This window comes from Elephas maximus, chromosome 6 (genome assembly GCF_024166365.1).
Source record: "Elephas maximus indicus isolate mEleMax1 chromosome 6, mEleMax1 primary haplotype, whole genome shotgun sequence".
In the NCBI taxonomy this organism is placed as follows: Eukaryota; Metazoa; Chordata; class Mammalia; order Proboscidea; family Elephantidae; genus Elephas; species Elephas maximus.
The window spans coordinates 41,463,527-41,487,689 of record NC_064824.1 but is presented as its reverse complement, the minus strand read 5'-3'; the positions used below and the strand labels follow the sequence as shown (position 1 = coordinate 41,487,689).

General features: G+C 38.5%; 1 long non-coding RNA gene across 3 annotated transcripts in view; it reads right to left on the bottom strand.

Moving 5' to 3' along the window:
- LOC126077673 (uncharacterized) overlaps positions 1-24,163 on the bottom strand; it is a 130,955-nt gene that overhangs the window by 3,720 nt on the left and 103,072 nt on the right. Inside the window, exon 3 of one of the 3 annotated variants that reach the window (XR_007517827.1) lies at positions 16,366-16,580. The exons of 1 other annotated variant lie outside the window; for it this stretch is intronic. This is a non-coding gene — a long non-coding RNA (uncharacterized LOC126077673). Of the gene's footprint in view, positions 1-2,908; positions 3,171-16,365; positions 16,581-24,163 lie in introns of all 3 variants that reach the window. One more of the 3 variants, XR_007517826.1, reaches the window with a different exon arrangement.

Genomic DNA, 24,163 nt, shown 5'->3' with positions numbered 1-24,163 from the left:
TACAGAATACAGGAGCCCTGGTGTCATAATGGTTAAAGTACTTGGCTGCTAATGGAACAGCCAGCAGTTCGAGCCCATCAGCCACTTGTCAGGAGAAAGATATGGCAACCTGCTGCAGTAAAGATTACAGCCCTGGAAACTCTATGGGACAGTTCTACTCTCTCTGTCCTATAGTGTTGCTATGAGTTGGAATAGACTCAACAGCAACAGGTTTGGTTTGGTTTTTGGTATACAGAATACACGGAGCCCTGGTGGTGCAACAGCTAAGTGCTGGACTGCTACCGAAAGGCTGGCAGCTCTGTGGAAGAAAGACCTATCTGTTCCTGTAAAGATGACAGCCTAGAAAACCCTGTGAGGTAGTTTTACTTTGTCACATGTGGCAGCTATCAGCTAAAATTGACTTAATGGCACTTAACAACAACAATGAGTCAGAATCAACTCAGCAACAGCGGGTTTGGTTTTGGTTTAACAACAGCATACAGAATACATGCTCTTGTTTTCTATACGTTCCTTCTTATTTAAAAAGTTAAAAAGCACTGTAATCAGAAAAAAAAAAGGTACTGATTCTCTTTACTATATCAAAAGGGCAGAGTTCCTAGGGTTCCCCCCCCAACAATATAAAATGAGAAGTTGAAAATTCTTTAACATTTTCCTACCTTAAGAACTCAACACCCTGAATTCTAGTTTTCTTGTTTCTCTTACCTTTCTTATCACACTGCCTTCAGTCATTATAATGCACACTTGGTAGGAAACAAAATGGAATAGCAACTACCCGAGGCTTCATTTTATACTAGAAATTATGCTTAATAGTATTTTTTTTAATTTCTTTGTAAATAAAAAAATTCAAAGAGAATAATAAAATTATAAGTAATGTATCAGTGTTGAAATGAAGTGGGTATATGAAAGCTACATCATTCTAGGCATGCACAGTTTAAATCCCTCTCTTCCTGGAGCATTCAAATGAAACACAAAGATAATGCAAAACTTGATAAATAATGATAACTCAGTATAGGAGTAAAGAAATAAGTCTAGAATACAATAAGACAATGACAGGTGAATATTTTCAATCATCAATTTTTCCAATGCACTAAATTACATCCACGTATTAAAGTATGTAAGAAATGAGGTAGCCCAAAGTCTAGAATGACTGAAATCAGATGTGATTTGTGTGGAAAGGCTTTGAGGAAGTGAAATTACTTAGCAGAAATCAAGAAAAAAAATAATTAAGATTCTATCAATGATATGAAGAGAGAATGTGACTAAAATCAACAGTGTGTGATATTCAGTACTGGCTCCTAGAAAAAAAGAATTATGAGGAGGTCAAGTTTGCCATTGTCCTTCTCCAGGTCTTTGGGGACTGTTGAGTGTCCAAGGACTTCACATCGTGGTTCTTACTTAAAACTCATGTATTAATCAGAACACTTGGGCTGCAAGTGACAGAAAAACAACTCAAATGGACTTAAGATTAGGAGTAGAGTTAGTTACAGGTATGACTGGTTTCAAGAGCTCACATGAATTTATATTCCTTTTCATTCTGCCCTCCATCTCAGCTCCACTTCTCTCTGGGTTGACTTTATTTTTACATAGGTTCTTCCATCATGATGACATGATGAATTCCATGACTTTCATCATGCTCTCTCAAAAACTCTAGACACATCTTCTACTTAGGCTTATCTGGTCCAAACTGGCAGATTTTGAATAACACGCTCATCACTCAACCAATCACTGTTGCAATGGTTTTATTGAGCAGACCCGTGTCCCAAGATTCAAACTTGAGGATGTTAACCTTTCCTGAGTAGATTAAAAGTAGAGGAGTGTCAATTTTCCTAGGAAAATCAAGCTGACCTTCATAGAAAAAAAGAAGATAAATAAATAATTCAAGACAAATGTCCACTAAATTCCATCATTCTGAAGTCATCTGAAGTCTAGACCCTTCCTTATATCCTGTTCCCTAAAAAAATAGAATTATATTTCATTCTTCAAGGTGCTTCTAGGTGAATACACTTCCTCCAGTACAAACTGTACCTGTCATAACTTCAATGTCAAAGCCTGGGGATGACGATTCAGAATGATAGCAGGGAGCTCTTTGGTCTTACTTATCACTGGCTCTGCTTGAGAACTCCCAGTAACAGTGGTCATTACTATTGTTGGCTAAATGTAGTGGAAATTTTCTTTCTTATTTTGGGCTGGTATCTGGCTCTTTGTAGTTCATCCATTGGCTCTAATTCTTCTCACTAGTGCTATCCAGATAATGCCCATACGTGTTAGGCATATGCCTAAAGGCAGGTTATTTCAACCGCTGTACATACGGCACGATTTCCAGAAATTTGCTTTCCAATTCCTTCTTCATCTATGCCTACTTCGTCTCCAACTCACGCTACTCTTTTCTTCTGGAGTTCATTTTTTCTTGAACCTGATGGAGGATTATTTTTAATTGCTACTGTTGTTTTGATTTTGCCTTATTTTTTATTTGTTTTTCTGTTTTGCTTATATCTCTCAGAAAGTAAGTTAGGGGAGATAAAACTTCAACAGATATTAAATAAGGAATTGTTATCTCTTTTTATTATTACTTATAACCTACTGGGTTCATATATTATAAAAAAATATATGTATATTTTTTTTTTTAATAACCTACTGGGTTCATATAAAACAATAGAAATATGCCAAATTTGGCCTGTGGAACAAAAAGTGTATACATTCCTATCTAATTTTCCCTCTTGTTTCATTTATCACATTGTTTTACTCCAAATCAAACAAATAACCAAACTGAGTCTTATGGAGAATGTACACTTTATAATCTTGTAGTCTACAAAAAAAAAAGTATTGCTGCAAATGGTTGGATTCCTGCTTGTATTCCATGGGAACTGAATTTTTGCCCTAATGCTTGGCACATCTTCAGTATACTTACCTCTGTCGGAATGGTGTGTATCCACAATTATTTTATTTGAAAAGAATCTTTGTACTGGAAAATCCCATTGAGATGTAGCATCGCGTTTCCAAGGGTGTCTCAGGACAAGAAAGAATGGGGCAGTAATACACAACTACTTGGTTACATCATTCATACCAGAGAAATTATCATCCTACTGGTGACGAGGCATGCTTGTACTTCTCTATTATCAAAGATTTTGCAGAACTGTTCAGCCTTCTCTATTCATTTCATTCCAGCTGTTCTAACACAAGAAATAAAACAGATTGTTTCATTCTCTAAGCATACATTAAAAGCACAATGCCATCATTTGGGGGGCTTTTTCAAGGGGTTTTTGCTCAATTTGGACTGTGTGTGGAGCAAGCTCACTGCCTTATAACAAAAGCATAGAACTCAGTGGTGACAGGCAAGGCAAAGGCTAAAGAATTTGTCACAAGGAAGAAGGCCTAAATGTTCAGCCATAAACAACAAGAGACATCAGAAAGGAAGCAGGGAAAAGGTAAAGGAGACCGTGAGAAGGAATGTGCACTGGCTCGGCACTGTGTCCTTTTCTAATCCTTTGGGAAAACTTGCTCTTAGGGCTCCTAAGGAAGAATGTGTCCTACTTCAAAGAGGCATAAGCTTTTTTTTCCTCCCTTGAGCTTGTGTTTATTACCTTCTAAATGTGCATAAATTTATTTTTCATACCAAAATATTAAACTTATTTTAAATCAAGTATCTGATATTCTTTATCATATTATCAAGAAGCATAAGCCTTGCCTTCTTCTTGGGAATTTTTCATTTCTTCCTATGGTATGACTGTCTCATCATACTTCCTTTCTGTAAACATCACAAATATCCACCAGACTTTCCTTTCATATTCTCCTTTCTCTTAAAACTTTCTGCTCTTATTTTTCTCAAGTATTAGTACCCAGGACAGGGTTGACAAATACATGAATGCATACTATCACTCCTTGTTTCCACACTCACCACTCACACTGGACATTGCAACTTAATCATGAAGATCGTCTTTGGGGAGCCAAATATGGTATTTAAATAGTTTTCAATAAATGTTGCAAGAAGTCACCACCAACAGAGCAGAATTTAAAAGTAAGTTGAAATGTGCTTTGCATCTAGGCTCAGGAATGTGAAAACTTCCTCAATCTAACTTATCTGATAAGCATTTTGTGGAAAAAAAAAATATATATATATATACACTTTTTTAAACCTGGAAAGATTATGATAACAAAAGTGGTTTTCAGTTCAGTATCTGTTGTAGGAGACAATATTTTATCTTCTATTTGACTCCTATTTTATTTTCCAAATCCATATGAACTCAGTCCTTGAGGATTCCCACTGATTTCTCAAAGTGGTAATTTTCAGACAAATTTAAAGAAATATATTATTTTGTATTGTAAGCTCTAAAAAGAAATATAGTCTCTGCACTTGCCCTTTTTTCTGCCTACTCACATTCCGTCTTCAAGACCTGCTGTAATGCTAGGAGAGGGATTTGGTTTCATCTGCCCGTGGGAGGTAAAAAAGTTGTAAGAAACTGTTACTTCTATATGGAAAGTCCTCTTTTGGGTGGCCTGTATGGTGATCTACTTCCTATAAATCAGTCATTAAAAACCTGATGGAGCACAGTTTCTACTGACACACATGTGGTTGTCATGAGTGGGAACTGGCTCGGCTGCAACTGGTAAAGTCTATTGAATCACATCTCGTCTCTCTTTTCTCTCTCCCAACACTGGTGGGCCCTGAGGTCTTCTTTTCTTCTACAGACAAAAGGAATGCCTGAGGGTCACACATGATCCAGTCTAGTTTATTATTAATAGACTGCACAGGGAATTGAATTCCATCCATAACTACTAATAACCATAGACTTGTCTAGCATGTTTTCTCTCCTACTTATACCCCTTGAAAATGTGCAGTGGAGATAGATAGCTGAATTCAAGAATTTAGAGATCCTGATCTTGGCCACATAGTCACAACAAATATGATGTTTAGCAAATCAAATGAGTCAACACATAGAGAGGGGTCATGTGGCAGGAGGATTTGAATGACTTGATCCTGGCAATAAACTAAGATTAATAACTGGCAGTAAACTTATGCAATTGACTATTCAAAGAGGTCATGCAGGCTGAAAATAGATACCTAGGAAATGCTCTAGGTTTGCTCACTTGTGGGTCATAATTACAGATATCATATTAGTGTGTTATACTCTCTCCCTGATAGGTTAGGTCTCCAGCCTAAAGAACCTAAGAGCTAAGGTTTGGCAGCCAGACTTTTCTTCAAAGAGTTAATATGTCCTTTATCCTTTTTGTTTTAATCAAACGATCTCTTTCATGTGTCTGGACCGTGCTATATATAAATATGACTGAAAACATCATGTAAAAACAAATAAAAATTAGTCCAAAAACCTACCCAAGTTTTCTTCAACATTTGTGAATCATTTCTGCCTCCAATGTCCTGTTTCTCCTGCATTCTTGCTCATTGAATTGCTACTTAAAGCTGTACTTTTAAATTGCTGAGGGGTCTTTAAACTCATTTCTCCTTAACCTCTTGCCCTCTCAAAGCACCCACAAGCACATTGCCTATTCTGTTTTGTTGACAGAACTTCTGGTGTGGGTTCGTGATTCATGGTGTGAGGGGCATTGAAGCAGCCAAGAAAACTTTAAAGCGCTCATTGGGCCTTTCTCTCCTTAAATGCCACGTTGACCACCTTACCACTAGAAGAAGCTTTGCTAGTGAGAAGCATCAGGATGGACTTTGTGGAAAGAAGGAAAAGTGGATCTTATGCTACTAGATGGTGGAGGATCCATCAGATTAAAACATATGTCGACCATCAAAAGCTCTAGTCTTTGCGTGTTTATCTGAATCACTGATGTTTGGGGACATAATGAGTAGATCCATCTTTCTTTCCTCATTGCAACTTCTAATGCCTTAGACTAAACTAGTGACTTCCAAAGTGGGATGAGCAAGACAGACCAATGGATTGTGGGGAGAAAAAATATTACAAATGTCTGTTTGCTTTATCCTATCCTTTAAATTTTATTGTCTGTGTTTTATTAATTGTACATTTACAAAAGTCATAAAAATAAATGTATAAATAAACATAGATTGTGATATTATAAGCCCAATAATTTTATGGCTTCAAAATAGTTTGAAGTCTCTTTTCTTGAATAACTTTCTGATAAGTCACATCTGGGCCACATGTTTAGGATAATGATAGTTTCTCCTCCTCGTTTAACCCCCATACAGTTATGGTCCTGGGAGTTTATCAAGGTTTTTCACTGGATCTATTTTGCAGGTAGTGCCAAGATTTCTGCCTCCTTTCTGTGGTCTTTCCCTTTCTTCCACCACCTCTCCTCCAATTCATCTTTGTTGAAGGCGCTGAACATAATAAAGATATTTCTCTCCCTTCTGGGGGAAATCTTGTGACTAAGTCTCTCTCTCTCACACACACATGCAAACACACACACACACACCTCCCCTTTCCCCTTATTAAGGGGAACTGAGTGATTTTGAGGTATGCCCCTAATCAGTGACACTAATACGAAAGACAAATGCATCCTGTCAAGACCCCGCTCTTGGTGTGGGTTATTTTTCACATGTTACTTTTTTTTTTTTTTTTACATAATAGGGCAATCCTTGTATACTAAATTGAGGTTTACTTGCCACTTCTAACCCAGACAAGCTGAATTTTAAGCTTAACATTTGGATTGTCTGCCTATGTCCCTTCTCCTTCCCTACTTATCTTTTACAGACTGTGGATGAGCAGAAGCAGAGATTATGAGGTCTGTTTTATCCTTTTATTCTTCTACGTGGTATGTCCGGTGTCTTACATTTAGTAGCCACTCCATGAATATTTGTGGACTCGGCAGGAATTGTTTCAAGATAGTGCTGTACACTGATTTAAGACATTGGTTCTCTGAGTTTAGCGGGAGTCAGAATCATCCAGAAGACTTTTTAAACTACAGCTGTCTGTATCCCACCCCCCGGGAGATTCCCATTCAGTAGGTGTGTGGTGAGCCTAGAATCTGCATTTCTATCAAGTTGCCAGGTGATACAGATGAGGCTAATGGGGAACCACACTTTAAAGAAATGTGCTCAAGATTCTGTATAACCACAGAAAAGAAGGCAAGAGCTAGGAAGAGAGAGGAAAGTTTAATTTTAAAACATTTTTATTTTCCTTATGAGAATGTGGCCATAATACATAGCTGAATACTAAAAGAGAAAATCTGTTAGAATTAAAAGATCAGTAAATAAATTTGAAATTATTTAAATTATGTATACCACTTCTATTCTACAAAGGTACATATGTAATTGAAGAGTTCTGTATAGGCCTGCAATGAGTCAGAATCGACTAGGTGGCAACGGGTTTGGTTTGGCTTTACGGTTTTTTTTTCATAATAATATGGGTAATCAATAGTATATCCTTTTAAAATTATTTTCAAAAACGTCATCTTATTTCTTTTAGACAACAACCTTTCAAGTTACGGGTTGTTGTTAGCTGTCAGTGAGTCAGTACCCAACAACCCCATGCACAACACCACCTGGCCCTGTACTGGAAGCTCCACTGAAACATATTCAGCATCCTAGCAACACACAAGCCTCCACTGACATCCAGGTGGTGGCTGTGCATGGGTTGCCTTGGCTGGGAATTGAACCCTAGTTTCTCCCTGATGGGAAGGTGAGAACTCTATCACTGAACTACCACTGCCCTCCATCAAGTTAGGGATAATCATCCACATTTTATAAGTGAAGAAAAAGTTTCAGAGAGGTTGAGCAAGTTTAGCCCAAACCTAACAGCTCCTAAGTGATGAAGATCACATTAGTGCCCAGAGTTTATTGTTTAAATTCTCTTTCAAACCACACCTCTCTCTTTATGGCTGATGTTTCTGTTTTGTGATATACCTGAGACTGAGCAGAGTACAAAACAGAACTATGAAGCAGGTCAGAACCAGTGGAGGACTCACATCAGAATTAGCTAATTAGCTGAGGAAGTTAGGCAAGTGGCTTAACCTCTCTGTGCTTCAGATTCATCAACTATCAATGTGCCTAATAAAACCTGTTTTGTCTTTTTCATGAGATGGTTGTGAAAATAAAATTTCATTAATTATTTGTTATTCAATCCAGTTATCCATGCCAACCTCATTGCATGAAGGATCTGGAGAGGTTTTGGTATATACGAGATAGCTTAGAAATTTATAAAGTCTGTTACAGATTTAAGGTCTGATGATTAAGCAGAGAATAACTATAACTTGTATTGATTTAGTTTAGAGGCATTTCAATTTAATACAAAAATAGATTAGATCAACTGTTAATATTTAAGCCATTCCAAGCAAGTTGTGAAATAAACAAAGACCATGAAAGTACCTAGCTAGAGAAAGATCTACCCACTGGAACTAGTAAGAGTAAAAAAAAAAAAAAAACTACAAGTGGTTCCATATTTTGAAATAAGTACACAATTCTGTTGTGAGGAAAGAAACTTCAGTGGTGCAGCTGTTTCCCCAAAGGGGGAAAAAACTTTTATTCAACCTTTCTCCTACCGACTTCCCTTCTTTCTTCCCTTCTAATACTTTCCAAAGAGTTTTGAAATATCTGTCTTCTGAATTTCACATTTATTCAATATTCTCATGTAATTTTTTTTGCCTCTACTAACATGGAATTCTAAATGCTACCTAAATTTAAAGCATTTCTCCTAATGACCTTAATAACCCTTACTTGCTTGGGAATATATTTATGTACTACTTTTAGAATCCCAGTCCTCATCTAGTTATTTCCATTTTCATTTAGTTCAATTGAACCACAGACTATTGGAGCCAGAAAGCTACCTTAAGACAACAGTGAGTCCCCAGCCCCTCATTTCACAGATGAGGAAGAAAGGATCCTAGACTAATGGTCAAAAGCACATGGCTGGTTAGTGACAAAGCTTCTACTGGATCTAACGGATCCATAAACCCTTATGGCAGCTTCCTCCTCACCATACCATGCTATTCCCTTTGGAGTTTCTACCTTTACCTAGAAAACTAAGGGATACATTACAGCCAAATCAAAGGTCCTTATGGAAAGGAAGAGGATGCAGAAAGAAAAGTACAGAACATAGAGAAAAAGTTTAGTTGCAGCCAGACAACATGCACTGGAATCCTGGGACTGCTTTTACTAAACACGGACCTCAGGTGGGTAGCTTTACCTCTATAAGCCTCAGTTTCTTCTTTTATGAAATGGGGATGAAAGATAAATATATTAGAAGATTGTTGGTTGTAGTAAGAAATATGGCCAACTCTGCCCAGAATACAGTAGGTAGATAATAAATACCTCCTTAAAAATAAGGAGTAGAGACTCCTTATTTTTGGTATTTTTCTGTCTTTCTCCTGATGGTTCATTCTATCTTCCGCATCTGTAGAATTAAATTCTTGGGCCTTTCACTTATCTCTGTGACAGTTTCTTTACCACCTTCTATGCTGGTTTCCCCTTCCAGTCTAGTCCTTGCTCTTTTACCGTTAAAAAATAAATAAACACTGCTGTCAAGTTGATTCCAGCTCATAGTAACCCTATAAGACAGAGTAGAACCTCCCCAAAGGGTTTCCAAGGAGTGGCCGGTGGATTTGAAATGCCAACTTTTTTGATTAGCAACTGAGCTCTTAACCACTGCATGACCAGGGCTCCCCTTTTACCATGGGTAACTTCAAAATTGTTTTTTTTTTTTCTTTTCTCCTCTACATTTCTGCCACAAACTTCTTTCAGAGCATATGTAATGAGTGGAGATTTCTTACAGGAAAAAACATGACCCCAGAGGTGTCCTGCTATGGTTCCCCCTTCCCTTTGCTCTGTGCTTTGGGGGCTCTTTCAACAGTGCATCAAATACATTCTTAGTTACTGTTATGGATTGAATTGTGTCCACCCAAAAGTTATACTGAAGTTCTAAACCCTCTACCTATGAGTCTGACTCTATTTGGAGATAGAGGTTCTATTTTGTTAAGGGCCCTAAACCTAATAGTTTCCAAGTGGTGTCACATAAAAATAGCAGAACAGACACAGACACACGCACACACAGGGGGAAGGCAGATGCCACGTGAGGATCTGTCTACCAGCAAAGGAATGACACGGATTGCTGGCAGATACCAGAAACTGGGAGAGGGGCTCACAGAAGGAATTGACATGGCAGAGACCAGGATTTGGATTTATAATCTCCAACACTGTGAGAAAATTAATTTCTTTTCTTTAAAGCCACTCACTTGTGGTATTTTTGGTTATGGCAGCACTAAGCTATTAAGATGGTTGCTAATGGCCATTAGTCAGCCATTTGGAAAAATGGTAAGGTGGTATTCCTAACGTGGCGAATAAATGCCCCGACAGCATATATATTAACTTTCAGACTTTTTTTTAATTCTAGTTTCATCTGTTATATTTTCTGCTTTAGAATGTCTTCATTATATACCTGCTGCCTCAGCAAGATATTGACACTTGTCTGAATTCCACTTCGACCTCCTACCAGTGTTGAAATACCAAGTTTGAAAGAATAAGCAGAAAGAAGGGATTTTCTTAAGCTAGCCATGGAATCATTCACTTGAAATTTTCTCCATGATTTTGCAACTCTGAGAAGCCACGAGCATCATTGTCAGATTTGGCCTGCGTACACCTGGAAAATATGAGACTTGAATATTTCATGTTAACACTCTGGCTTTACTTCCCCTGGGGTGGGGGAAGGAGGCTAAACTCCATGTGTTAAAGCTCTCTAAACTGTAACTCAGCATATGCCAGAGGGAGCAGCCTGGTGGCATCTTGGTCTTTCAGTATTTCCTCCCTACCTTTTCACCCAAAATGAGTTTGTTTAGCTGTTCATGAATTGGAACAAAGTGCTGTTCTGGGTCGGCTGTAGCCCCAGGTAGAAAAGGCAGATGCTTATGGGTTATAATTTAAAGGAAGTCCAAAAGCCTCCTACCAAAAATATTTTTCCTAATAGCCTTACTGAAATTCCCATATTAGTCACTTCCTTGGAATGAAGCAGTGAGGAGGAAAAAAAAGAAATAACTCTGATAAAATACACAATCTAAAAGTTGTAGTGCATAAAGCCCTTTTCACTTACTGATCAAGTTAGATAATCAGTCACTTACAAGAACTAAAGAGAGGAAAATTGTGATAGAAAAGGGGAGAAAAACAAGGCTTGGAGCATGTCCAAGCTGGGAAAGGCAGTACAATCTTAACAGCTGAAGGAACTGATAACAAGGGAGACATCACTGAAGACACCCATCATGATCCTAAAATAATGGCTAAGGATGAAACCTGATGGTGATGCTATATGTCCATCCATCGGTTTGTCTGACCTTCCACGCACCCACCCACTCATTCATCCATCCACCAACCAACCCACCTACCCATTCCTCCATCTTTCCGTCTACCCATTCTGTTAACACGAGTTTATTGAGTAATCTTGAACCCGGCAATGGGATGGTACACCAGGGATCCAGAGATGAGCAGAACTCAAGTTTTTAGTCTTAAGAGCTTACAAAGGATCAAAGGAAGGTAAACAAAAGTTATATATCAGAGTCTTTGGTGCTATGATAGAAATTGACTGATGGTGCTATTAATAACAAGAGTTGGCATTTATTACCTTACAAAAGACATTTTTCTATAGATACAGCATTAATCCTTCGGTAATGCTGAGGTAAGCACTATTATCAGGTCCATTTTACAGATCAGAAAATGGTGGTAGACTTTAGGTAACTTGCCTGAAGTCCCACAGATACAAAGAGCCAGGACTAAGATTTGAACCCAGGTTTTATCTAGCTCCAAAAACCATTTTCTTAACTCTCTGTTATATAGCTCTCACGAGTGCACAAGAAATATAGCTAATCTAAATGAATTCCTGCATGGCTAAACATGAGAAATATCACAGAGATTCTCGTGGGTCATCTCTATTTGACTCTACACCTAGTCAGGAAAAGCATATAATTCCTCAGCTGATATAGTTTTGTTCTCTAGAGCCTTCAATATATGCAACATGACTGGTTCAAGTTTAAACATCAAGGCTCTTCACTGGCGAACTGTATCCTCAAAGATTAGAAAAGGTTAGCATGGTCCTTTTGAATTATTATGATCTGGCCATTTTCATTGTGAATAGAAGCAGGCCTTGGGAGTTACTTATGCTCACAAAGTAGAGAGGTGATAAAAAGTACGGGGAGGCCAGTGAAGGTTTGTGAGCAAGACAAATTTTGTCAGGGCCTAGGGAAGGGACCTAGGAGACTGTAGCATCTAATTTGATACAGTTATAAGCCACAAACATGTCTAAATGACCAAGAGCCAGCCACCACCACAAAATAACCAGGATAGGTCTGAAGTCAGCAGGGAAGAGCTGGGAAGAAGGCCAGGCAGATAATGAAAGGGGACATTAAGGTATACATTAAACTCTCCAAAGGGGAAAAAATAAGCAAAATTTCTAAGACATTCCTAACAAAAACTTGAAGTATTAACATTTTTTGCTAAAGTAGCAAAAATGGCAAATTTCTGGTTTCACTAAGGACATTACGTTGCTTTTTTTTTTTTCTCCCCTTGAAGTGGGGAGGCGGTAAAGCTTCACTGAGCAGTAGTGAGAGACTTTTTAAAAGTAGCATATCAACCAATTACTTGGAGTTCAGAGGGAGCAGTTTATTTTTCTGGCATGAGGAAATCAGCATATTTGTAGTTGGCATCCAATGGTTTAGCCTGGCTCCTTGAGCAACCTGGGATTCCAGATGGGAGAGAAGCTGTCTTATTTTGTGGAGCAAAGCTGCCACTGGAACCTCGGGTGCTTGACTGAAATTTCAGACATCTGATTTTGTCAGAGTTCGGATCCCTTTCCTTGGAAATGCCCTGTTTTAATAACCACTTTAACCCATTGCCAATCTTTCCTGCAAACATGTCTCCCTCTGATTGGGAAAATTAACGAACAGGCTCTAGCTAATATAATTAAGCCCAAACACTCCTGATTTCAGGAGAAGAAAAATCCACTGCCCTGATTTTCTCTTGACAGCATAAAGTCTCGCCATCCCTGAACTGTTTAATTATTGAAATGAACTGTAACAGTACACCGGATAGGGGCAGAGGTCGCTGAGCAGGACTGGAAGTCAGAAAGCGGGCAGCGGCTGACAGAAGGGCCTGCCAATGCCTCCGGCTGCAGCTACAAACCCACACACTTTTTCTCAGGCATTAGCCCCTGATAGGTAGCCTGATAGCGGGACTAATTTGCTAGTGCTCCAAGGGTCCAACGGTGCTTGCTTGTTTTAAGACAAGCCAAAATATGCTCTGGTGACCACCACGACATTGCAATTCCCATGCCCTACCACATTCCTGTTTTCAGATCCCAGGCCTTTTTTTCTTTTGCCTCCCTACGTGCAGTCCAGGATGTAGACAAAATGAATTCCGAGTGACTTATGTGGGGGTGGATTTTTTTTTTAGAAACAAACAGCAAATTAAGAAGAAGAAAAAAGAATTTTCTTCTCACTTTTTTCTCTCTTTCTTTTTTTTTCTGTATCGGAAGGGGAGCATATGTTTGTTTTTTCAGAGACACTTTTGGTCTTGAATAGAACTTAGTTCTATGAAAGTGCCTTTCCCCTTCCCAAAAATTTTAAGTATTAAATATTAGCCCCCTGTTTTAATTTTCTTCTCTGCCTCCCAGACCTAATAGAACCTATTGCAATTACTTTCTCTGTAAATAAAGGTGCCCAGCTTTCTATGATTCTAGAATACCACTATCTGCTGAAAAGAGGTTTTTTTTCTTTTCTTTTCCTAAAACGTCGGTGACAATATTTAGACTGTTACCGAAAATTATGATAAGAAAAAGACCCTGGAAATGATTGCTAAATATTAAGAAAAAATATTAGTACTAGGTAAATCAGAAAAAAAGTCTGATTTTCAAATATTAGTTAATAGTCATAAATTTTCAGAAATTATTTAATAATCAAGAAAAACCAAACCAAACCTGTTGCTGTGGAGTCGATTCTGACTCACAGCCACCCTATGGCTTAGAGTAGGACTGCCCCATAGAGTTTCCAAGGAGCACCTGGTGGATTCCAATGCCAACCTTTTGGTTAGCAGCCATAGCTCTTAACCACTATGGCACCAGGGTTTCCATAATAATCAAGAAGTTATAAAAATAAGTACATTAAATGGGTTACATACATTATATATATATATATATGTATATATATTCTAAACATTTTAACCTCAGCTCTTCACCACTATGCCACCAGGGTTTCTAAACATTTTAGATGCTCTGAATTACAATTTTTTTTTTTTTTTTAAGGAATCAGTCTTCCTGTTCTGCACCATTCTCTTCAGTGTCACCCTGCCCCTACTCCACACCCACTACCAGTGGAACCTGTTATTCCTTCACTTAATGTCACTGCCATCACAATCTCAAATCACCCTATTAAAACCGACTCTAAGACTATTGTTGTTGTTAGCTGCCTTCAGGTTGGGCGTTGACTCATGGTGACCCTATGTACTACAGGATCAGACCATTGTGATTCACAGAGTCTTCATTGGCTGATTTTCAGAAGTAGATCACCAGGCCTTCTCCCTAGTCTGCCTTAGTCTCAAAGGTCTGCTAAAATCTGTTCAGCGTCATAGCAACATGCAAGCTTCCACTGACAGGTGGTGGCCATGCTTGAGGTGCAGTGGCCAGAAATTAAACCTGGTCTCCTCCATGGAAGGCGAGAATTCTACCACTGAACCAAAGGCTTAAAGGGGACTGGTAATCTTTTTATAATAGGATATGGATATAACGGCTCTTTTGAAAACTAACAAAGGTAATAGGAGGACTAGACATTAGTGCATATGCATATCTTTTTTTATCTAAACTGGAGCAAATTTGAGAGTGAAAGAAGTGTTAGTAGTCATTGCACTGAGATAAGGGGCCTGTGCCAGAACTATTACAGGCAAAACGGGATACTTTATGTATTTATCAAAATATACGCAGCGAAAAAACTCAGCTTTAGGCATACATGAGATGTATGTAACTTGCCATTTTCCTAGGCAGACCACCTCTTTGTCTCTCCCTTTATGTCCCTTCTCTGCAGTTTGACCTCTTGGGTTCCACCCATACTGTCAGCTCCCTACGGGCTCATCTCAAACTTGTCATCACCAGGCTTTTCCCAGCCTTTCCAGATAGAGTTGCTGGTACTCAGGTGAGTTTCGAGTGGCTCCAAACCAGCCCATAAAAGCAAGGGCTCTTGCCTATCCCCCACCTCTTCTGTCCCAGTCTACCTTCCCAGGAGCCCAGATCCTCCACATAAGAAAAACTTCATCAGTTATGCCTCATTCCAAGGGTGAAATAATATGGACATGTGAAAATGCAAAAAGAAGCCCTTACAAACTGACTTACTAGTAAAAGAATTAAGGACTATTAGGATGAAAATTCTTTCTTCCACAACATCATAGAGCATGAAGCAAAAGCTTCGTACTGCCATAATGAATTGAGTTCTAGATGTCTCCAGAAACAAACATAATAAAGAAGATCCCTATCAATTCATTTGTATAAATTTTGTGAAAATGCACAGGATGGCTAGTAATGGGTTTCAAAGTTTAGTATGTGTAAGGCTCACTCTCAGCCAGTTTGCTTAGAGGCCTAAGAGTCAGTGTGTTTAATAATCCCATAAGGCTATATGAATGTGATGAATCGATGCAGCCAAAAACACAATAAAGATTTTATCTTTCTTAGTCTTGGTCTTGACAACACAGAGGATGCCATGGAGTCTATATACACCTTTTTCTGATTGTTCTGTCATTGTTGTTAGATGTCATCAGGTCAGTTCTGATTCATGGAGACCTTACGTCCTACAGAATGAAGCATTGCCTGGTCCTGCCCCATCTTCGTGGTCGTTGGTATACTCAAGTCCATTATTTTGGCTGTGTTGTCAATCCATCTTATTAAGGGTTTCCTTCATTTTTGCTGAGCCTCTTGTAGTAAGCTGCTGTGGAGTCAGCCCTGACTCATGGCAACCCCATGTGTTACAGAGTAGAGCTGCTCCGAAGGGTTTTCTTGGCTATAATCTTTACGGAAGCAGTTTGCCAGGCCAGTGTTCCACAGAGCCACTGGGTGGGTTCAAATCGCTGGCCTTTGAGTTAGCAGCTAATGGCAAACCACTTGTAGCACCTAGGCACGTTTCGCTCATCCTAGAAGTGCTCATATACTGACCGGGATGCTCAGATCCACCTAAGATTGAAAAAGAGACTTCCTCAGTGCTTAAAAAGTGGCACGGTCTATGTCCTGGAAAAATAGACCAACTTGGGCATATATGTAAAATCAGAGACTAGGATCGCTCTCCAGAGAAATAATGTTAAGTAGAGTCTAAACCCTATCCAGGGAAGAACTATGATTCCCTTTATGACCAGGCTTGGCAAAGAAAAGTTAAAATGCAGCTCGGCCACCTCAGCGTTGTGCAGGAACAAATTACAGGGAATATGAATGAACTTACTGTGAGGGAAACATCTGAATTTTTCAAACAAGGTGAGTTTTTCTCCTCAGTTGTCTGATTTAACATTCCAATATGGGAATAAATCCGGCATCTGTAAACTGTACTTAATCCATTCTTTAAATAGCATTACAGCCTTTTTCATTTCTCTCCATACTGCATTTTGTTGTTTTTGTCTCAGAGGCTTTAGCGCAGGGCCAGGACTTGCACTGGGAGGCCTGCGGATTATAGGAAATAATGACCTGTATATATTTAGTTGTTCAAAGGAAATTAGAGTAGCCTGATTTTTATTATTCCCCATTGCCCCACGTTCTCTGGTGTAATAACTTGCCCTGTTCTCTAATTTACTTTTACATCATCGGAAATGTATACCATTTAGCCCAGGTTCTCCCATGACCAATCAGGACCTGCTGCTAGCTAGGTTAACAAAACCTTCTATGGAATGGCAGGCCTTCCTAATGCAGGCCAGGCAAAGACACCAAAGAGCCAATCTTTCCAGAAAGTATGTGAACTGGTGAAAGTAATTTACCAACTTCTTTTCTAGGTTAGTTCCCTTAGGTAGCTGGTGACCACTGTATGCCCCTGCTATCGAATGTGACAGCTAACCTCTTCAGGTCTGGTGTCATTTTAGATTAACCTTGTCTCATAAAAATGTGTAGGCAATTTCCTTCTGGTTAATTTTTTTAATTGTTCATATATCAGTGCATTTCCAATGACACTGCCTCTGTCTTGTCTTGTCTTTTCTCTTACCCCATCTCTTGCCACCGAACTTGGATATTTTATTTTATGTCAAGATCCAGAATCTAAAATTCATCTGCTAGTATTTTTCTTTAAGCAAAAAGAAGAAAACTCATTTGTTGTTGTTTTTTTTGTTTTGTTTTGTTTTTATCTGTTTTTAAAGAATTATTATTAGATATTTGGATAGGGATTCTGTTGGGATTTTGTAATCCTATATACATATCATCTGTATGTGCTAGAGTACTGGAGGCAAGGAGGGGCACAGGAGAACAAATCCTTATTGGAAATAAATATAGTGTCACCAGGATCTTTACCACTTACCAGCTCTTCTTTTAATTAAAACTCTGCATATGGAAGGCAAGACTCTTCCAGATGAGAGCAACATTTATAAGGTGGGCAAATCTGATTTGTTGTTGTTGTTAGTTTTACTGTATTTTTCAGGATATTTAATGAAATTTCATAGATTCTCAAAATTCCATTACAATAGCTTAAGTTGTGTGTTCTTTAACCGGCAGGCTTTGGCAGGATAAAAATGAAGGGAAGTAGTAAGCAGTCTTAATAATCAAGTTCTAAAATTCACTCCAACATGGTCATATTTTAAGAGCTCAATAAATTTGGCCTTTATAAACTTTTCTTCATCCTTCCCCAAATATTTCTTTTCAGTCTGGGCAGTTGCCTCATTATTAAATAGGTTCTCTATTCCAAAACAAACTCAAGTCACTTGTATTCATTTTACTTTAATTTCCTTCAGTCTCATATATTTAAAAAGATTAATTATTGCTTTTGTTGTGTTCCCTCCCTGCCCCCTCTGAACATCAGCATTCCACCTCATTTTCCTACTTACACTTTCTTAAAAAGAACATTTACTTTTTAATATTCTCTCAAACTTGATGTCTCTAAATGTTTCTAACATTTTCCTAAATTCTCCCAATTCTCCTGAAACACATACCTCTGGTTCTGGTTCAATAGGCAATTTTTAAACAGTTGCTGTTTTAACCATAATTTTATGACTGGAACTTAGGAAGTTTCTCTTACCAAGAAATGATGAAGCAAAAGAGAGACCACAGTTTCTGGGGATTTCTATGTCAATTAGCATAACAAAGTTTATTAAGAAAATGTTCTTCATCCTATTTTGGTGAGTGGCATCTGCCGTCTTAAAAGCTAGTGAGCAGCCATCTGAGATACTTCAACTGGTTCCAACCCACCTGGAACAAAGGGGTATGAAGAACACCAAAGACACAAGGAAAATATTAGCCCAAGAAACATAAAGGGCCACATAAACCAGAGACTCCATCAGCCTGAGACCAGAAGCTCTAGATGGTGCCTGGCTACTACCAATGACCACCCTGACAGGTAACACAACAGAGAATCCCTGATGGAACAGGAGAAAAGTGGGGTACAGAACTCAAATTCTAGTAAAAAGACCAGACTTAATGGTCTGAGACTGGAGGGAATCTGGAAGACATCACCCCCAGACTTTCTGTTAGCCCAGAATTGAAACTATTCCAGAAGCCAACTCTTCAGACAAAGATTAGCCTGGACTATAAGACATAAAATGATACTCAGGAATAGAATGCTTCTTAGCTCAAATGGATACACGAGACTAAATGGGCAGCTCTTGTCCAGAGGCAAGATGAAAAGGCAGAAAGCAACAGGAGCTGGTTGAATGGACACAGGAAATCCAGCGTGAAAAGAAGGAGTGTGCAACTAGGGTCACATAATAATGTGTGTATACATTTTTGCATGAGAAACTAACTTGAACGGTAAACTTTCACTTAAAGCACAATAAATAAGTAAAAGAAATGATGAAGTAAAAGAGCTTGACAGAAGATTTCAAAGGGAGGCTCGAGAAGACAAAGTAATGTATTACAATGAAATATGCAAAGACCTGGAGTTCAGAAAACCAAAAGGGAAGAACATGCTCGGATTTCTTAACTGAAAGAACTGAAAGAAAAAATTCAAGCCTCGAGTTGTAATACTGAAGGATTCTACAGGGAAAAAACTGAGCAACAAAGGAAGCATCAAAAGAAGATGGAAAGAAAACACAACATCACTGTACCAAAAACAATTTGTCAACGTCCAACCATTTCAGGAGGTAGCATATGATTAAGAACCAATAGTGCAGAAGGAAGAAGTCCAAGCTGTACTGAAGGCATTGTCGAAAAACAAGGCTCCAGGAATTGACAGAATACCAATTGGTATGTTTCAACAACCAGATTCATAACTTGAGGTGCTCACTTGTCTATGCCAAGAAGTTTGGAAGACAGCTACCTGGACAACCATTTGGAACAGATCCATATCTATGCCCACTGCAAAGAAAGGCTACCCAACAGAATGCAGAAATTATGGAACAACAACATTAATATCACATGCAGGTGAAATTTAACTAAAGATCATTCAAAAGTGGTTGCAGCAGTACATAAACAGGAAATTTCCAGAAAGTCAAGTTGGATTCAGAAGAGGACATGGAATGAGGGATATCATTGCTGATGTTAGATGGATCTTGGCTGAAAGCCAGGAAGATGTTTACCCATGTTTTACTGAAAATGCAAAGGCATTTGAGTGTGTGAATCATAACAAATTATGGAAAATAATGCAAAGACTAGAAATTCCAGAACACTTAATTGTGCTCATGAGGAACCTGTACATAGACAAAGAGGTAGCTGTCCAATCAGAACAAGGGGATACTGCTTGGTTTAAAATCAGGAAGTGTGTGTGTCAAGGTTGTAACTTTTCACCATATTTATTCAGTCTGTACGCTGAGCAAATAATCCAAGAAGCTGGGCTATATGAAGAAGAATGGGGCATCAGGATTGGAGGAAGACTTATTAACAACCTGCAATACGCAGATGACACAATCTTGGTTGCTGAAAGTGAAGAGGGCTTGAAGCACTTACTGATGAAGACTAAAGACTCCAGCCTTCAGTATGGATTACCCCTCAACATAAAGAAAACAAAAATCCTCACAACTGGACCAGTGAGTAACATCATGATAAATGGAGGAAATGTTGAAGTTGCCAATGATTTCATTTTACTTGGATCCACAATAAACACTCATGGAAGCTGCAGTCAAGAAATCAAATGATGTATCATATTGGGTAAATTTTTAAAATGTTGAAAAGCCAAGATGTCACTGTCTTAGTTTTCTAGCGCTGCTACAAAAGAAATACCACAAGTGGCTGGCTTTAACAAACAGAAATTTATTCCCTCACAGTCTAGAAGGCTAGAAGCCCAAATTCAGAGTGCTATCTCTAGGGGAAGTCTTTCTCTCTCTGTCGATTCTGGAGGAAGGTCCTTGTCATCATTCTTTCCTCAGTCTAGGAGCTTCTACACGCAGTAATCTCAGGTACAAAGGACATGCTTTGCTCCCGGTGCTGCTTTCGTGGTGTTATGATGTTACCCTGTCTCTCGACTCATTTTTCTCTCTTATATCTCAAAAGAGATTGGCTTAAGACACAGTCTAATCTTGTAGAGTGATTCCTGCCTCATTAACATAACTGCCACGAATCCAATCTCATCAACATCGTAGAGATAGGATTTACAACACATAGGAAAAATCACATCAGATGACAAAATGGTGGACGACCACACAATACTGGAATCTGAAAGAAGACTTCTGAATGAATGATGGCTGAGGAAGACAAATTCTAGGAACTATGGCATCCAGGGAAGGATTGGACCTGAAATTTTATGTGACTGGAGGCAAAAGTGACAAGTTAAACTCTGAGTTCGACCTTGGAGCCCAGGTGTAAGCAGAAGTCATGCTATGTGTGAGAAAAGTAGCAATGGTGACTCAGAATGAGCAGACCCACTATTAGTGCTACGGTGGCACACCCAAGGCAGTCCTATTAACCCAATGGATGTGAGTCAGGAGATGCTAATGCACTCCCTGTCTGCCCTAAAGAATCATGCTTTCGAAGGTTTTGCAATGACCTGGTTAAAACACTCAAGACATAACTGGAGAAAAAAAAGAATAGAAAACTACTTATACAGTAGTATATATGTGATTTATATGGTCGTATCTGATCTTTTTTTTTTTTTTTTTTATCTGATCTTAGGACTCCCTAGGCAGTATAAATGATTCAACCTCTCAATTGCTAACCAAAAGGCTACAGGTTCAAGCTCACCCAGAGGTGCTTTGGATGAAAGACCTGGCAATTTACTTCTAAAAAAAATCAGTCATTGAAAACCCTATGTAGCATAGTTCTATTCTTAACAGCATCTGGCATTACATATGATCTTAGCTTTTTATTAAAGGGAAAAAAGATGTAAATATAGCTAAATAGACATGAATATCAATAGTTAGAAAGCATAGTAGAAGGAAAGAGCAGAGATACAATTTAAGTTGCGGGATAAGAGGGAATCGTGTGACTTTTATTTCTTTGTACTTTTCTGTATCTTCTGTTTTGGATAATGAACCTCTAATACTTTTATAATCACTTTTAAGGTATTCTAAAATATGAACTTACTGTCTCAAACCAGGATTGATACAAGAATTAGGAACAGCTAATTCTCTAAGAAGGACAAAAATACTGGACGTTGTGAAAACTCCTGAGAAAAGTGTGGGAAATGTGGAAAATGTTCGTTCAATGGAAATGAGCATACTCCTACATAAACTTAACAAGAATTTAGCATGTGTCATCAGAACACTTTCTTCCTAACAGACAACTATTTGGTAGTTTGGTAATAAGAAGCAAGATGTTCCCCCCTCCCCCACCTCTGCCAACTGCTCTCTGGGGAAAAAAGAACCCTAAACCCTTTGGCCACATGGAACTGTATATTGGACGATGGAGTACAGGGTTTGTTTGGAATGATGGATGATTTGACAATATAGCACGATCAGATAAGACCAGCCATCAATCACTTTAAATCAATGATAGACCTTGGGTATGTTTTGTGCCACTTTCATTCATTCTGGTGCCCAGAGAGTTGCAAGGAGCAAACTCATGACCTCATATGAGCAAAGAAAATGGCTTTTAAAGCTGTTTTCAGGCTCTATTCATCACTCATTCCTGGGTGAGATGCCAGGAAATAACTTTCATAGTTTTTTTTTCCCCTCAACTCATCTTTCTCACCTCAAACAAAGTTATGATGAAGGGTATGCACACATAAAAGATGGGAAAGAGAACCCATCTGAATGGGCTAGGGTTTTGTCATGGAAATTAATCTTAGTCCATTTTGTTAATTTATCTTAATCATCAAATAATATACTCAGAATTTCCTGCTGTCTTAGCTAGTAGGAAGTTTTAATTTGGTCATGATTTTCTTTTCCTTGGGTCATCTCAGAACATCGAGAGCAGAGTACTCAGGTCATTAACACACATAGGACATTGTTTTTATATTCATCTCAGACAAGTCCAGTCAAGAGCCTTTTCTGTTGGGTGCTGTGAGGTCCTAGTATCCTGTAAGCAATATTGGCATCTCTCAGGGTCATGTGTACCTATCACTGGAGAAGATGAGGGGGTTTATACCTCTTTATAGCCTCAGAAAATCTTTTAAGCATACTAAAAATCTCTCTTCCCCAAATGCCCTTGTTATAAAGCCTCAACAACTCAAACCAGTAGCTCAACTCTGACACCTGCATTAATCCTCTTCAATGGTCCTAAAATGCTAAAGTTCTTTACTCCCTGACCCCTTCTAGCCCAAGAAATGAGTGGGGAAATAATGGTAGCTTAGCGCTTCAAAATCACAGAGGTGAACTCCACAAATTTTGAGTGAGACTGGGGAAAGGATGAAAAAAAAAAAAAAAGAAACTAGTTTTGTCTCATCTTGTTATGCATATTTTAAATACAAAGGCTTGCTGGAATTAGTAATATTGTATTTCTTCCCACAACACATGAACCCACCAAAAGGTTCTTTACATTTTGTGTCTACCGAGAAAATAGTTTATTATCTATCTTATGATACTGTCTTACCACACACAAAACTTTATCATGATGTTAACATAATTTCATTTAATGATGAAAACAATTTTGTACATTTTTTAAAATGTCATGGTTTATTAGCATATGTTGTTGTTAGGAGCCATTGAGTCAATTCCAATTCATCACAACTCAATATAAAACAGAACAAAACACTGCCCGGTCCTGGGCCATCCTCGCGATGGTTGTTATACTTGAGTCTGTTGTTGCAGCCACTGTGTCAGTCCATCTCATTGAGAGTCTTCCTCTTTTTTGCCCACCCTCTACTTTACCAAGCATGATGTCCTTCTCCAGGGATTGATCCCTCTTGATAATATGTCCAAAATATGTGATACGAGGTCTCCCCATCATCACTTCTAAGGAGCATTCTGGCTATACTTCCTCCAAGACAGATTTGTTCTTTCTTTTGGCTGCTCATGGTATATTCAATATTCTTTGCCAGCATCACTCAAAGTCGTATACACGCTACTTAATAAAGGTCAGTGGAATTGAATTCTAAGGAAATAATGAACTAGTAACACCTGGGATCTCAACACCCCTGGTGACAAGGCAACCTGGAACAAGGAAATTCACTGGCCTAAGAATCAAATTCCTGTTTTGACTCCAAATCACATTCTAGATATAGGAGTATTAGCGAGACGCCAAGTCTCTCCTCTGAGTCTCACATTCTTAGCATTTTGAAGAATGATTTGTGCTCTGGGGATTCTGTGTGGATTAAAAGCTATTTCTCTTACAGCTGTGTCAATTTTTCCTTTTCCCACTTATCTGTGACAAAATTTTGTCTTCAATAACAATTATGCAATAACAACACTGTCTTCATTATTTTTGTTGCTATTATTATAGGGACCAAAGCAAATGTCAGTATCCCCGGCTAAATTATTTGTGTGTGTGTGTGTGTGTGTGTGTGTGTATATATATATATACACACACATATGTGTGTGCATGCATCTGTGTGTATATATACAGATATACAGAATCCAATAATGAAAGTTATAGATCTAAATATAATATTATGTTTCTCAAGGGGGCCAGCATGCCTCAGTGGTATTGACGAAACAAGGGTCATCATCAATCTCCTTTTCATTGTATTATAGACTGAAGTAGGAAGAACTGTCCTTTGTCATTTAGCAAGTCAGAGTCAA